The sequence below is a fragment of the Anomaloglossus baeobatrachus genome, chromosome 8 (genome assembly GCF_048569485.1).
Source record: "Anomaloglossus baeobatrachus isolate aAnoBae1 chromosome 8, aAnoBae1.hap1, whole genome shotgun sequence".
NCBI lineage: Eukaryota > Metazoa > Chordata > Amphibia > Anura > Aromobatidae > Anomaloglossus > Anomaloglossus baeobatrachus.
Genome location: NC_134360.1, coordinates 72,274,288 through 72,288,336, shown reverse-complemented (window position 1 = coordinate 72,288,336; position 14,049 = coordinate 72,274,288). Strand labels below are relative to the sequence as shown.

General features: G+C 43.0%; 1 protein-coding gene across 3 annotated transcripts in view; it reads left to right on the top strand.

Annotated features, from left to right (window-relative positions):
• CACNA1I (calcium voltage-gated channel subunit alpha1 I) overlaps positions 1–14,049 on the top strand; it is a 1,217,075-nt gene that overhangs the window by 340,631 nt on the left and 862,395 nt on the right. The window lies entirely within an intron of this gene.

Below are 14,049 nucleotides of genomic sequence, written 5' to 3'. Positions count from 1 at the left end.
GCATGTTGTCATCCCATATTGATTTCTAGCATAAGACAACACATTCAAATTTATGGAAATCATAGAGTCATCTGTAGCAATAAGTTGTGACAAATTAAACTCAGCCTTTTTACAACTACTGTATATATAATCATTGATTAACAGTACATTACTGGATGCTGTCCAAAAATATTGTCAATAACTGTTTCACTTTGTCCTGGGTGCTGGCTCATGATCACCAAATCCCTTATCGCAGAAGCAGAGTGCTGGAAAACTATGCTCAGTGTATAATCACATGCAAAAATATTAAACTGGCAACTGCTACTACTGAGCTTCCAACAAATAGATGAGTATTCCAGCTCCTAGGGATTTAAAATGTCTTTTTTGTTCTTTAAGTTGCCAATATGTTTTTAGAGCAGATTTGTCACCAGATTTCCCAATGCGAACTGTATACACTATTAAACATATCTCTTAGACCTGAAGAGACTGGTGTATTTGCTTTGAAAATCCATGTCATAATGGTCGATATTATGAGGAGCATCTGATGAGATCAAGTGAATTCAATCTCTACCCACTCAGCCTTACTAACAGCTGCAGCTTGCACTAAACAGTATGAGATTTCAGCAGGAGGCGGGAAAATGAGGAGCTGTCAATCAAACTATGTGGGCGGAGACTGAGCTCAACTTTCATAGAGGATTACAAAGCCATTCTGACGTTGATTGTGTAATTAAATGCTGAAAACGTATCCAATCGAAGAGATCTATGCGATAATGGATGCAGTTTGTATTGTGATATGTGGTGACAGATGCACTTTAACTGACATAAATAAAAGTGACTTTTAAAGGGGTTCTCCACTACTAGGACAAACCCTTTTAATTCCACATGTTTCCCCCAGGTAAAATAATAAAGACTATTCTCACCTCCTGTACCAGCGATCCCCGCATCCAATCAGTGTCCAGACGACTTCCTTCTCCCCGCCTTCGAACCAAACAAACAATCAACAGGAAGTGAGTTCAGTCACTTCCTGTTGATTTACCAGTTTGGTCCAAAGGTGGGGAGAAGGAAGTCGTCTGGACACTGATTGGATGCAGGGCTCGCGTGACATCATAACTTCACATGAGCCCTGGCACTATGAACCCACACACTGCTGAAATGGCACCAGTACCAGAGGTGAGTATAGTCTTTATTATTTTACTTGAAGGAAACATGTGGCTCAGAAGGGGTTGTCCTTATAGTGGACAACCCCTTTAATTATTAGGTGCTGAAGTACTCCTCTGATTGGCAAATACACACAGCTTACCATTCATTCAACATTTTGGTTAAATCCCATTATGCCAACATATCGACTAATAGATTCACAAGCTGTGAGCTTCACCTGTTGACTTTTCTGTTTGTGTGGTTATACAAATCTTTCCTAACCAATCTCCTCCATACCATTTACTCTTCACTTTCCATCTACACCAATGAAATTGGGGCAAATCAAAAATTTCAAAAAAGGATAAAGTTGTCCTTCTGTGAAAACTACATTGATTTATTTACTGCCTTTGATGTTTTTTTGTGAAACTTCTGGTTTTGTTTAAATAATCTGTAATGGCTGTTTTATATACAGAGCGGTAACTGAACCTGCGCCGGCGCTGCCCCGTGACTGAAATCGGAATGCTGCCGGGAGAATTAAAGTTAATTTCCTCCCGGCAGCAGAGTTCAATATGCAGGTTCCAGGCAGGTTCTAAGAACACTATTAACCCCTTCATGACCAGACGATTTTCCATTTTTCATTTTCATTTTTTGCTCCCCTTCTTCCGAGAGCCATGACTTTTGTATTTGTGCGTCAATCTTGCCATATGAGGGCTTGTTGTTTGCAGGACAAGTAGTACTTTTAAATGAAACCATGAGTTTTACTATATAATGTACTGAAAAATGGCAAAAAAATTCCAAGTTTTGAAAATATTTTTCTCATGCATAAAGGATTTGAACCTGTTTGCACGCAAACTGAAGTGGAGGAAATTCTTCCAAGCGAAAGATAATAAGCTCAGTGATGAACTAGGTATTCCGCCCGATATGTTACCGGACGTCAGGTTGTTAGAAGGCCTCTCTAACACGAATCCTAATCTTACCGGACAGGGCCCTTTTTCCTGTTTCAAAAAGAAAAGCACCAAAATGCCACCTGTGCAGAGTGATATGTCGACTATAGACATTTTTGTTAATCTGGTATCCAGAGATCTGAAGGAGATGAGTGAAAAAAACATCTTTACACAATATAACTGTACTAGGGAGGAGATCATGGCCATTCGTGTTCTGGAGCAGGACCGCCACGTTGTCATCAAACCATCTGATAAAGGTGGCAACGTGGTTGTCCTTGATCAGACACAATACATCACAATGTGCCATGACCTCCTCCTTGATAAGGAGGGATATGCCATCCTGAAAGAGAACCCCACGGCCCTCTTGATGTCCGAATTGAAAAAACTCTTAGACAAGGGCCTGGCAGATAAGGTGATAGATAAAAAAGAACATGAATTTCTGTTGCCGGACCACCCCATTATGGCTACATTCTATGGCCTACCCAAGGTCCATAAAGGGCTTAGTCCACTGAAGGGTAGGCCGATCGTCTCCGGTATTGGAGGAATTTGCCAGAACCTTGGCTCATATGTGGACGTTGTCCTAAGACCATTTGTGGAATCACTTCCTTCCTATACGAGAGATACCACAGATCTACTCTTGAAACTAGACGGTGTGTTAGTACGTGAAGATGATCTTTTGGTCAGCATTGATGTTGAGGCGCTTTATTCCTCAATCCCACACCATATGGGGCTGAAGGCGGCCAAATACTATCTCTCTATGAGAGGCTGCCAATATCATCTTCATAATGAATTTGTGCTACATGCCCTAGAATTTTGTCTGAAAAACAACGTTTTCACCTTTAATGGCAGGTTCTTTCACCAGCTCAGGGGCACTGCGATGGGGAGCCCTTGTGCTCCCTCGTACGCAAACTTGCTCCTGGGCTGGTGGGAGGAGACTATGGTCTTCTCCGAGGAGGGTGGTGATGGACATCTACCTGACCAGATCGACCTATGGGCCCGCTATATTGACGACATATTCGTCATATGGCGGGGCACCAGGGTCGATCTGGACAGGTTTGTTATGGGCCTAAATGACAACGAGATAGGCCTTCGCTTTACCTACGAGGCAGATTGCATGATTTTGCCATTTCTTGATGTTCTTATCAATAAAACCAAAGAAGGTAGTTTGAGTACCTCTACATACAGGAAACCAACTTCCACAAATTCCCTCCTGAGGTGGGACAGTAGTCATCCGGCCCCCCTCAGGAGGGGTATCCCTAAGGGACAATACTATAGAATTCGTCGCAACTGTTCCGATGATCTGTTATTTATGACACAAGCGGATGACCTGAGACAACGGTTTCTTGATCGTGGTTACCCTCGTAAAATTCTGAGTCAGGCTTTTAAAGAGGCTAAATCTACGAGTAGAGCTGACCTCTTAATACCTTCTAAGAAGGAATCAGACGAATCCATTTCAAGATTTATCACTACCTTCTCTAATGGCGCTAACCTTGTTAGAAACACTCTCAACAAATATTGGTCGATCCTTACTATGGATAATGACCTGAGAACATCAGTGGGCCCCTATCCCCAGGTGATCTTTCGAAGAGGCAAATCCCTGGGAGATAGGTTAGTCCACAGCCATTTTGTGGCACCAAAGCAGGAAACCTGGCTTAGATCTAACCTAAAAGGATGCTACAGATGCGGTGACTGTGTGTCGTGCTCATCTATATCTCCCGGTAAGTCCTTTGTGGCGAATGTCACTCAGGAATCTTTTACCATTCATGATTTCATCAATTGCCGCACAAAAGGTGTAGTTTATAAGGCAACCTGCGTTTGTGGTCTTGAATACGTCGGTAAGACGAGAAGAGAGTTCCGAAGGCGCATCGGTGACCACATGGGGGACATTGAACATGACAGAGACACCTCCTTGGCACGTCATGTCAATGTCTCCCATGGTGGCAAAAAAGATGCCGTCAAATTTATCGGCATCGAGAAAATAGAAAAACCCATTAGAGGGGGAGACTGGGACCGACTCATCTTGCAAAAAGAGGCCAGATGGATCTTCCGGTTAAATACGGTCTCCCCCTCCGGCCTTAACGAACAATTGAACTATGGGTGTTTCATCTAACAACTGTCCTCTACACTAGGTGTATATCCATTCCCTCATTCTGATCTGTGTTTATGTTCTCCTTTTAGCCATTCTGGTACATGTCATTTGAACTCATATGTCTGGACATCTTGTCCAGACGTATAATTGGGATTCATGGTTGATCATGCATGATATATGATGTTCTATATATCAATTGTCCTCTTCACAGGAGGTTAGTGATCCCTGTTCCTCCCTTCCTCCCCCCCCTCCCCCTCCCCTTACCCAATAGTGACGTATCAATAGCATCCAACATTCCCCCTTTTTTTTATTTTTTATTTTTCCTGATAGGCATTGTTCTAATGCCTCTATATGATTAAAAGGTATTTAGGGATTGTTTTAATACACTATTGGCTTGGAATATTATGTATATGAGCCGCAATTGTGTCATTTATCTTCCAATCCGTTCTCATTAGAACATAAATCAGGTTGATATTAGTACACATGTCTCCTCATACATGGGATGTAAATCGTGACTCTGTTGATTTGTGAGCATGCACAGTACGGGCAATCCATATGCCTTTTTTGTCAGTCTAGTTGTATTTATTTCAGTTTTACATTATTTCTACGTATCCTATGTGAATCTCAACTGGCTGCGTACTATGCTCGTTTCTTGTATCTAGTAAATCGTGCGCGCTACTATTCGTGTATCCAAGTCACGTGTTTGACGGCTCACGAATTGCGAAACGACCACCTGACTGGTGGATCATACGTCACATTAGGCCGACGTTGATGGAAGGTATGCGCGTCATTTCCTGTGACGCGGCGCGCACCTCCTCTCTTCGTGACGCGTCGCGCATCATGTGACGCATCACGTGACCCCAGAACTGGGGGGGGTGTCCCCCCTTTGTCCGGTGATAGGCTTGTTGCGTCCTTTGACGTGTTGCATACTCCTCCCTCCGTGACGTGCAGTGGGTTGCGTGACCTGTCATGTGATCCCGGAACCAGGAAGTGTATGTTTTGTATTTACGGTTTCATAAACTCATTATACCTTCTGACTATTCGGTATAACTTCACATACCAGGTAAAGGGCGCGCACCCTAACACAGTGCTGTCAGGACGTGTATCTTTTTAATCAATTAACAGTGTTTATATCAATTTTGGTTTAATCCCTGAATATCCGGGTTTTCCTTTTCGCCGCCTGATCATTTGCATAATTGATAGAGGCGGATCGCACAACAGGGGGTGGGATGAAGGCTCCTTTTTATAGCCCCATTATCTTGCACATCCTCAATGATACCAGGCCACGCAGGGTTGAGCTCCACATCGAGCCATCACCAGTATTCTTAAAGTGCCATATGTCTCCCCTGATGAACATATGATGTGAAACGCGTCGGGAGGCACTTGGTCTGGACTTCAGGGCTAGCCACAACAGGGCCAGCTGTGGACTGCCCTTGTCAGGGCGGGAGTTTTATGTGGAATAAGGGTCAGCCTAATCCCTAACAGGGTCAGTGACCAAGCCACCTCTCCCGTCATTCTGACATATGGATTTCAGCAACACAGGAGAACCTTGACCCCCATTGGGATACAAGACTCGGGTGAGATTGTTCTATTTATATGTTACTAACATCCGTGCATAATTCACGACTCCGTCAGATGAGCCGACTTTATGGTTATTGCATGTACTATATTTATCATAAGCTACCAGCTATTGGATATTGTTTATTAATTGGTATATGCCTAGTTAGGTGTCCCCCAGTCTGTGAAATCACAGTGTGTGATCTATGGGCTGTGCAGTTTTTTGTATATGCCTATAGTCATTTATGTTTTACCTTGTCTGGGTTTTTCATTGACCTCATATGATATTGTAGGTCAGTCATTTCTATCATTCCCCCAGCTGTTATCCTTTGAGGGGACACATGTATATGGGACATCCCACCCCCTGTCTCACTTGTGGTATATGGTAATAAGGCCAGTTGTGGACGGCCTCTGTCAATGAATTGTATACAGAAAAATAAGGGTCATTTCAACCCCTAACAGAGCTAGTGACCAATCCACCTCTCCTCTTGTCTTGTTATATGGATTGCAGCAACACAGGAGAACCTTGACTCCCAGTGAGACACAAGATTTGGTTGAGATTGTTCCATTTATATGTCACTAACATCATTGCATAATTCATGATTTCGGTCAATTGGCTGTTGTAATGGTTGCTATATGTACTATATTCATCAAAAGCTACCAATTGTTGGATATTACAATTTTTTTATATATGCCTAATAGGGTATCCCTTAGTCTGCGAACTCACAGCGTGTGATCTATAGGCTGTGCAGGGATTTGTATGTGCCTAAAGCCATTTATGATAGACTGTGTTTGGGGTGCTCGATATAGACCTCATACAATACTGTTGGTCATTTTTATCTACCATCTTTCCAGCTATCATCCCTGGAGGGGACATATACACATAGGGTATCTCACCCTTCATCTCTCCTGTGAAACATAGTATGGGTGAATGAAAATTTCACCCTACGCGAACGAAAGTGATGGCGCTATAATCCTTGATCGGCCTCATCATCTTTCAGGTTTTAAATTGGTGTTTTGGATCACGGTTTTCACTTTTGTAACGGATATTTTTAAACCCAATTAAAAGTTAAGTTTTAACATCACATGTTGCTACATTCACAGAAAATTTACATGTAAGAGTTCTATTTGCTACCTACTGGTATTGATCCTTTTGCTAATTTCATTTTGAAAATTTGCAAAAAAGTGTGATTGCACGATTGTTTTGGGGTATTTTATTCACCGTGGTCACTATATGGTAAATCTGATGTGTCAGTGTGATGCCTTTGGTTAGTACGAATTCATAGATATCAAACATGTATAGGTTTACTTTTATCTAAGGGATGAACAAAAACTTCAGAGGTTTGTCCAAAAAAAAGTGGCACACTTTTTGCGCCATTTTCCATGACCCGTAGCGTTGTCTTACTTTTTGAGATATGGGACTCAGTGATGGCTTATTGTTTGTGTCTCGAGCTGATATTTTTAAAGATACCATTTTTGTGCAGATGCTATGTTTTGATTGCCAATTATTGCATTTTACGCAAAATTTGCGATGACCAAAAAAATGTAATTTTGTCGTTTAGAATTTTTTTTACACAATGCCATTTATCAATCAGTTAATTGATTTTATATTTTGATAGATTTTGCATTCCTGAATGTGGTGATACCAAATATGTGTATATTTTTAATTGTTTTATTGTTTACTTAGGGTGATTTGAAATTAAGTTTTTTATTTTTTTTCATTTTTTAAAACTTTTTTTTTTACCTTTTTTATTTTATTTTACTAGTCCCACTAGGGGATTATAAGGATCAGCAGTCTGATCACTGATTATTTTCTGCTGATCAGAGCAGCACAGCTCTGATCAGCAGAAATGCTCATTTCTTGTAACAGTCAGCGCTCTCTCGGCTCTAACAAGAACTATGTCATGATAGTGACAGAAGTCATCATATGACCCTTCGCTACCATGGCAACCATTGGTTCCCCATGATCGCTTCACGGGGCCTACGATGGTGGCAGGGAACGGCGCTTCCCCGCCGTAGCTATTTAAATCGCGCTGTTACAATTTGACAGTGTGATCTAAGGGGTTAACAGGCGCAGGTGGATTGCAGATCCACCCACGCCTGTTAGCTACATATTTAGAAACATTAGAATTCCAGATTTAGCCTCACTGGGAGTGCTGACTCTTGCAGGGCATTTTAAACAAAGAGACAAGTGGAGTATTTTGTGCATAAAACATAAAAACACCATTTTATTGAAAATACATAAAAAAAATATATAACATGGTATATCAGTAATTGACCAAAGATGAAAAAGAGGGGCTGTACAGACATTAAATACATGCAGTAAAGCGCAAAGGTAAGTTCAAGATTTGCATATAAATAGTTATGCAAATGCATGAATGTAAGTGAATAAATTAGGTAGTCACACATGCCTGTTGTTCAAATGAACAGATATGTGCAGGGATCACTGCTGGCTCACCGCAGCAGCCAGCGGTGATTACGCCGACATGACCTAGCACGTCATTGGTTGTTAAGAGGTTAACCTGCAAATTAAACCAATATCTGCAGGTTTAAGGGAACATGTCACCAGTTTTGGGGCCTATAACCTGCGGCCACCACCAGTGGGCTCTTATATACAGTATTCTAACATCCTGTATATAAGAGCCCAAGCTGCTGTGTAGAACGTAAAAATCACTTTATAATACTTACCTAAACGGTCACTGTGGTGGAGTTGGGTCATATGGGCGTCTTTGTTCTCTAGTGCCGGTGCCTCCTCTTTCGACCATCTTTGTCGTCCTTTTTGAAGCCGGGGTGCATGACACATCCTACGTCATCCACACTTGCCAACATTGAGGTCCTGCGCAGGCGCACTTTGATGTGCCCTGAGCAGATCAAAGTATTGTAGTGTGCCTGCGCGAGACCGGCGAGTGTGTATGATGTAGGACGCGTCATGCATACAGGCTTCAGAAGTTAGAATGCTGTATACTGCATAAGAGCCCACTTTAAAGGGAACCTGTCACCACTTATTTGCCTATAAGCTGCGGCCACCACCACTGGGCTCTTATATACAGCATTCTAACATGCTGTATATAAGAGCCCAGGTTGGGGGTATAACATAAAAAACACTTTATAATACTTACCTAACGGTCGCGCTGTGGGCCTTATTAGAGTCTCCATTGTCCGGTGCCGGTGCCTCCTCTTTCGGCCATCTTCGTCCTCTTTCTGAAGCCTGGGTGCATGATGAGGCTACGTCATACACACTCGCCAGTCCTGCGCAGGCGCACTACAATACTTTAATCTACCCTGCTCAGGACCTGAATGCAGGTGAGTGTGTATGACGTCGGACGTGTCATGCACCGCGGCTTCAGAAAATGGAGGACGAAGATGGCCAAAAGAAGCGGCGTCAACACCAGACAACGGAGACGCCCATAAGGCCCACACCGCGACCGTTAGGTAAGTATTATAAAGTGTTTTTTATGTTATACCCTTGGCCTGGTCTCTTATATACAGGATGTTAGAATGCTATATATAAGAGCCCGGTGGTGGTGGCCGCAGATTATAGGCCAAATAACTGCTGGAAAGTTCCCTTTAATAGCATTTTGCCACGTGACAGGTTCCCTTTTAAGAGTAAAATATAAATATTTATTGACTAATACAATTCTCATATGGCATTTCTTACTCTTCTATCACATCCTGTAAGAAGAATATTGAGTCTAAGAACACATTGTGTTTGGCGTACGTTGTGCGCACTGACAATGCCGCATTCGTTGGCAGCACATCATATAGAGTCAGTTACAGCGGCAGTGAAATGGCTCGCGCAGGACTTAAGTGCCTTCCTTTATACTCATGCTTTAATGCATTTCTATTATTTTTCACTCTTCTCATTGCTCGGCTTGTTGTTCTCTCGTTTTATCCCCTCACTTTTCTCCTCGGTTTTGCGTTGTTATAATATGGTGAAGTTCATTGTGAAGGACTCTATTCAGATTACAGCAGCATTGTCTTCACATCCAGCAGCAGCGCCAAGATGGGAAAGAGGCCAAGCTTGTTTTTTCTTTTTTTTTCCACTAATGAAATGGGTATAAGTGCTTCTGATAAGACGGAAGGAGGGTGGATGAGGGATAGAAGTGAAAAAGGAGAAGAGAAACGTAAGACAACATATCGAGGAGGTGAATACCCACCAACAGCTAAACACAGAACGATCTACAGCGTAAGGACTCCCGTTGTGAGACTGCGGGATGGATGGTTTATTAGGAAAGCCGGTATTTGCATGAGGTGTTATACATCAACAGTGTCATATTGAGTGATATTACAGAGGTTCATAAAATACTTAAGAAAGTCACAAACACCCAATGCAAAAAAAAACAATATAAACACAAAAGGAAAAAAAAAATCTGACACCATAACATGATTTTTTTGGCATCTGTATTTTTTAATTAATGTTATCTTGTTGCTTGTTGCCAAATAATTGCTTGTACTTACAAAAGCATTAGAAATACAAGAGGCTTAAAGGGAACCTGTCACCAGATTTGGCGACTATAAGGTGCGGCCAACACCAATGAGCTCTTATATACAGTATTCCAGAATACTATAAGAGCCCAGGCTGCGCTGTATAATGTAAAAATCACTTTATAATACTCACCTAAACGGTTGGTACGGTGCAGACTGGTCCAATGGGTGTCACCATTCTCCGGTACTGGTGCCTCCTCTTTCGGCCATCTTTGTTGTCCTTCTTCTGAAGCCGGGGTGCATGACGCGTCCTACGTCATCCACACACACTGGCATAGAGGTAATGCGCAGGTGCACTACAATGCTTTGATCTACCTTGCTGAGGACCACAATGCGGCTAGTGTGGATTACGTAGTACACGTCATGCTCCCAGGCTACAGAAGAAGGAGGACAAAGATGAACGAAAGAGGAGAACGGAGACACCCATCTGACTAGTCTGCACTGAACCGACCGTTAGGTATTATAAAGTCATTTTTACGTTCTACTTAGCAGCCTGGGCTCTTATATACAGAATGTTAGAATACTGTATATAAAAGCCCAGTGGTGGTGGCCACAGCTTACAGACTCCAAATCTGCTGACAGGTTCCCTTTAATACTTATATTGTTTTATCCCAGTTATTGACAAGGACAGAAAAATATTAAAAGGTATTAAAATTCCAAACACAAACAAAATAATATTGATATGAAAAGGCCATTGCGCTTAAAGGGAATCTGCCACCAGATTTTTGATGCCCTATAAAAAAGCAGTATGATGTAGGGGCAGAGATCCTGATTCCAGCAATGTGTCACTTACTGGGCTGCTTGCTGCAGTTTTGATAAAAGAACAGTTTTATCTGCTACAGATTTTGCAGTTCTCGGAATGCTGAGTCCTGTATAACCCCGCCCACACCACTGATTGGCAGTACTCTGTACAAAGGCAGAGAGCGGCCAATCAGTGATGGGGCAGGGTTATACAGAGCTCATAAATTTGGAGGACTAAATGACAGAAGGGTTGCTAATTCTCTAGTGTTAATCTCCTCCAGATAAAACTGTGATTTTATCAAAACTACAGCAAAACGCCCGGTACATGACACATCACTGTAATCAGGATCTCTTCCCCTACATTATGCTGCTCTCAGATTAGGTAGCAGAAATCTGGTGACAGATTCCCTTTTAGATAGACTGTCCTATTCAAATATCAATGGAATATGCCATTGATGTTCAATAGAGCGGCATCTATCTCAGATACTTTCAAAGGCTCCTATAGAAATAAATACAGAGAGATGGGAGTGTGCAGCCACCTCTCCATTCCTTACGGCCTGCAGCCATGACCCATTTTAAAGATCCATGTCCTGGTGGTGGAAGTATTCTTTGACTACTGGGGAATACATAGTTACTATAGTACTTGCCATATAGGGGTAGAGCAATACTATATGTTGCTAAATGTACAATGATGTAATTACCTTTTACATGGCTATTTTTCTACATAAATTAATATTCTGTTTTTATATTGTATATAGAATAGATGTTATATAGTGGTATGTGATCACATATGGCAGAATGGATTTATATGCAGATTGGTGATAAGGCAGGTATGGCTTTTAGACTCAATTGAACTATGGGACACAAGCTAAACCTTTGGCCATAAAGAATACTGTAGATGATAATTGTTTTTAAATTAAATATGTTCTCCCTCTTTGCCAGAGATGACAAACTCAGAGACAGAGAGGGCCGAATTTAAAAACTTGGGCAAAGTCAGGGGGCCCCACATAGTCCTCCATGCAGAATAATGGGTGACACATAGTCCTCCATACAGAATAATGGGCCCCACATAGTCCTCCATGCAGAATAATGGGTGACACATAGTCCTCCATACAGAATAATGGGCCCCACATAGTCCTCCATGCAGGATAATGGGCGCCACATAGTCCTCCATGCAGAATAATGGGTGACACATAGCCCTCCATACAGAATAATGGGTGACACATAGTCCTCCATACAGAATAATGGGCCCCACATAGTCCTCCATGCAGAATAATGGGTGACACATAGCCCTCCATACAGAATAATGCGCCCCACATAATCCTCCATACAGAATAATGGGCCCCACATAGTCCTTTATACACAATAATGGGCCCCACATAGCCCTCCATACAGAATAATGGCCCCTAATAGCCCTCCATACAGAATAATGGGCCCCACATAGCCCTCCATACAGAATAATGGGCGACACATAGCCCTCCATACAGAATAATGGCCCCACATACCCTTCCATACAGAATTATAGGCCCTACATAGCCCTCCATACAGAATAACGGGCCCCACATAGCCCTCCATACAGAATAATGGGCTCCACGTAGCTCTCCATACAAAATAATGGACCACACATAGCCCTCCATACACAATAATGGGCCCCACATAGCACTCCATACAGAATAATGGGCCCCACATAGTCCTCCATACAGAATAATGGGACCCACATAGCACTCCATACACAATAATGGGCCCCACGTAGCCCTCCATACAGAATAATGGACCCCATATAAACCTCCATACAGAATAATATGCCTCACATAAACCTCCATACAGAATAGCATTGAGGGCCAAATAAAATTGGCCCATGGGCCAAAGTTTGACATATATTCTCTATGCTTTCTGATTGGCCAGACTCTTACTTGTGTGAGTGGTGTATATTCTGAGCAAATCAAATATTTCTCCACTGCAGCTTCCTCTCCCCTTTTACAACATACAGTCTCACTGGCCGAGGTTGAGCTTTTGCAGCTGTATCTCTTCCTCCCTATATATTGTTTTTCACTAGATGGATTTTTTGGGTGACTAATGACGTTCCTTAATATTTACAGAGGTGTTAGTGTGACGCCCTGGCCAGCCAGGTAGTCACAGTTAGGGCCCCGCATAACACCAGTCCCTCACTAGGTAACACCAGCCAACCACATTAAACGCTAGTCACCACCCCCAGGGCTTGATGGACACACCAGGAGCGCGGAGCCAGGCGGTTGGAAGATGCTCACAGAGGAGTTCAGAGAGCCTGGGGCAGAAAAAGTTTAGTCAGTTGTAGTTTGACAGTCTGTTAGTGGAGGTGAAGTAAAGTGGAAGCAGGCCTGTATGTCAGGTCTGCAACTAACTGACAGGTGCCAGGATAGGAGCCTTGGTACCTTGGCTAGGAGGCATATGGAGGCCTCTGTCTGCAGGAGCCGGGAAGACGGCTCGGTGGAATCGTGTGTTACGGGGGGCTGTCTGATAATAAAACCTAAAGGAATGTCAGACAGTCAGGGTCCACCGTGCAAAGACTCTGCTGCAGACTATGGCAGAGGATAAGGGGTATATAAGTGTGCCACTGTAAATAATGATAGCACAAGTGCAGAGTGCAATACCTCTGTTATACTCACAGAGGAATATTGTTAGAAAATAAAGCAATTCCTCCCTTACTTGGAGGGTGTGTGGAATGGTCTCTGTTAAAGATCACAGAGACAAAAGCAGTTAGTGTGAAATGGCACCTACCTAGGTCCGTTCCTCTAGTGGTGCCAGGAGACGGACAGCAGCGTAAGCCGCACAAAGCTCCTACCTGCGTTCGCTCCACTAGTGTGCGAGGACACGAAAGCCTAGATATGGCACCTGCCTAGGTCCGCTCTTCTAGTGGTGCAAAAGAGACGGACAGCAGCGTAAGCTGCACAAAGCTCCTACCTGCGTTCGCTCCACTAGTGTGCGAGGACACGAACCACTAGATATGGCACCTGCCTAGGTCCGCTCTTCTAGTGGTGCAAAAGAGACGGACAGCAGCATAAGCCGCACAAAGCTCCTACCTCTGCTCGCTCCCCTATTGTGCGAGGATACGAACAACTGCCAGACGCAGTATAAGGA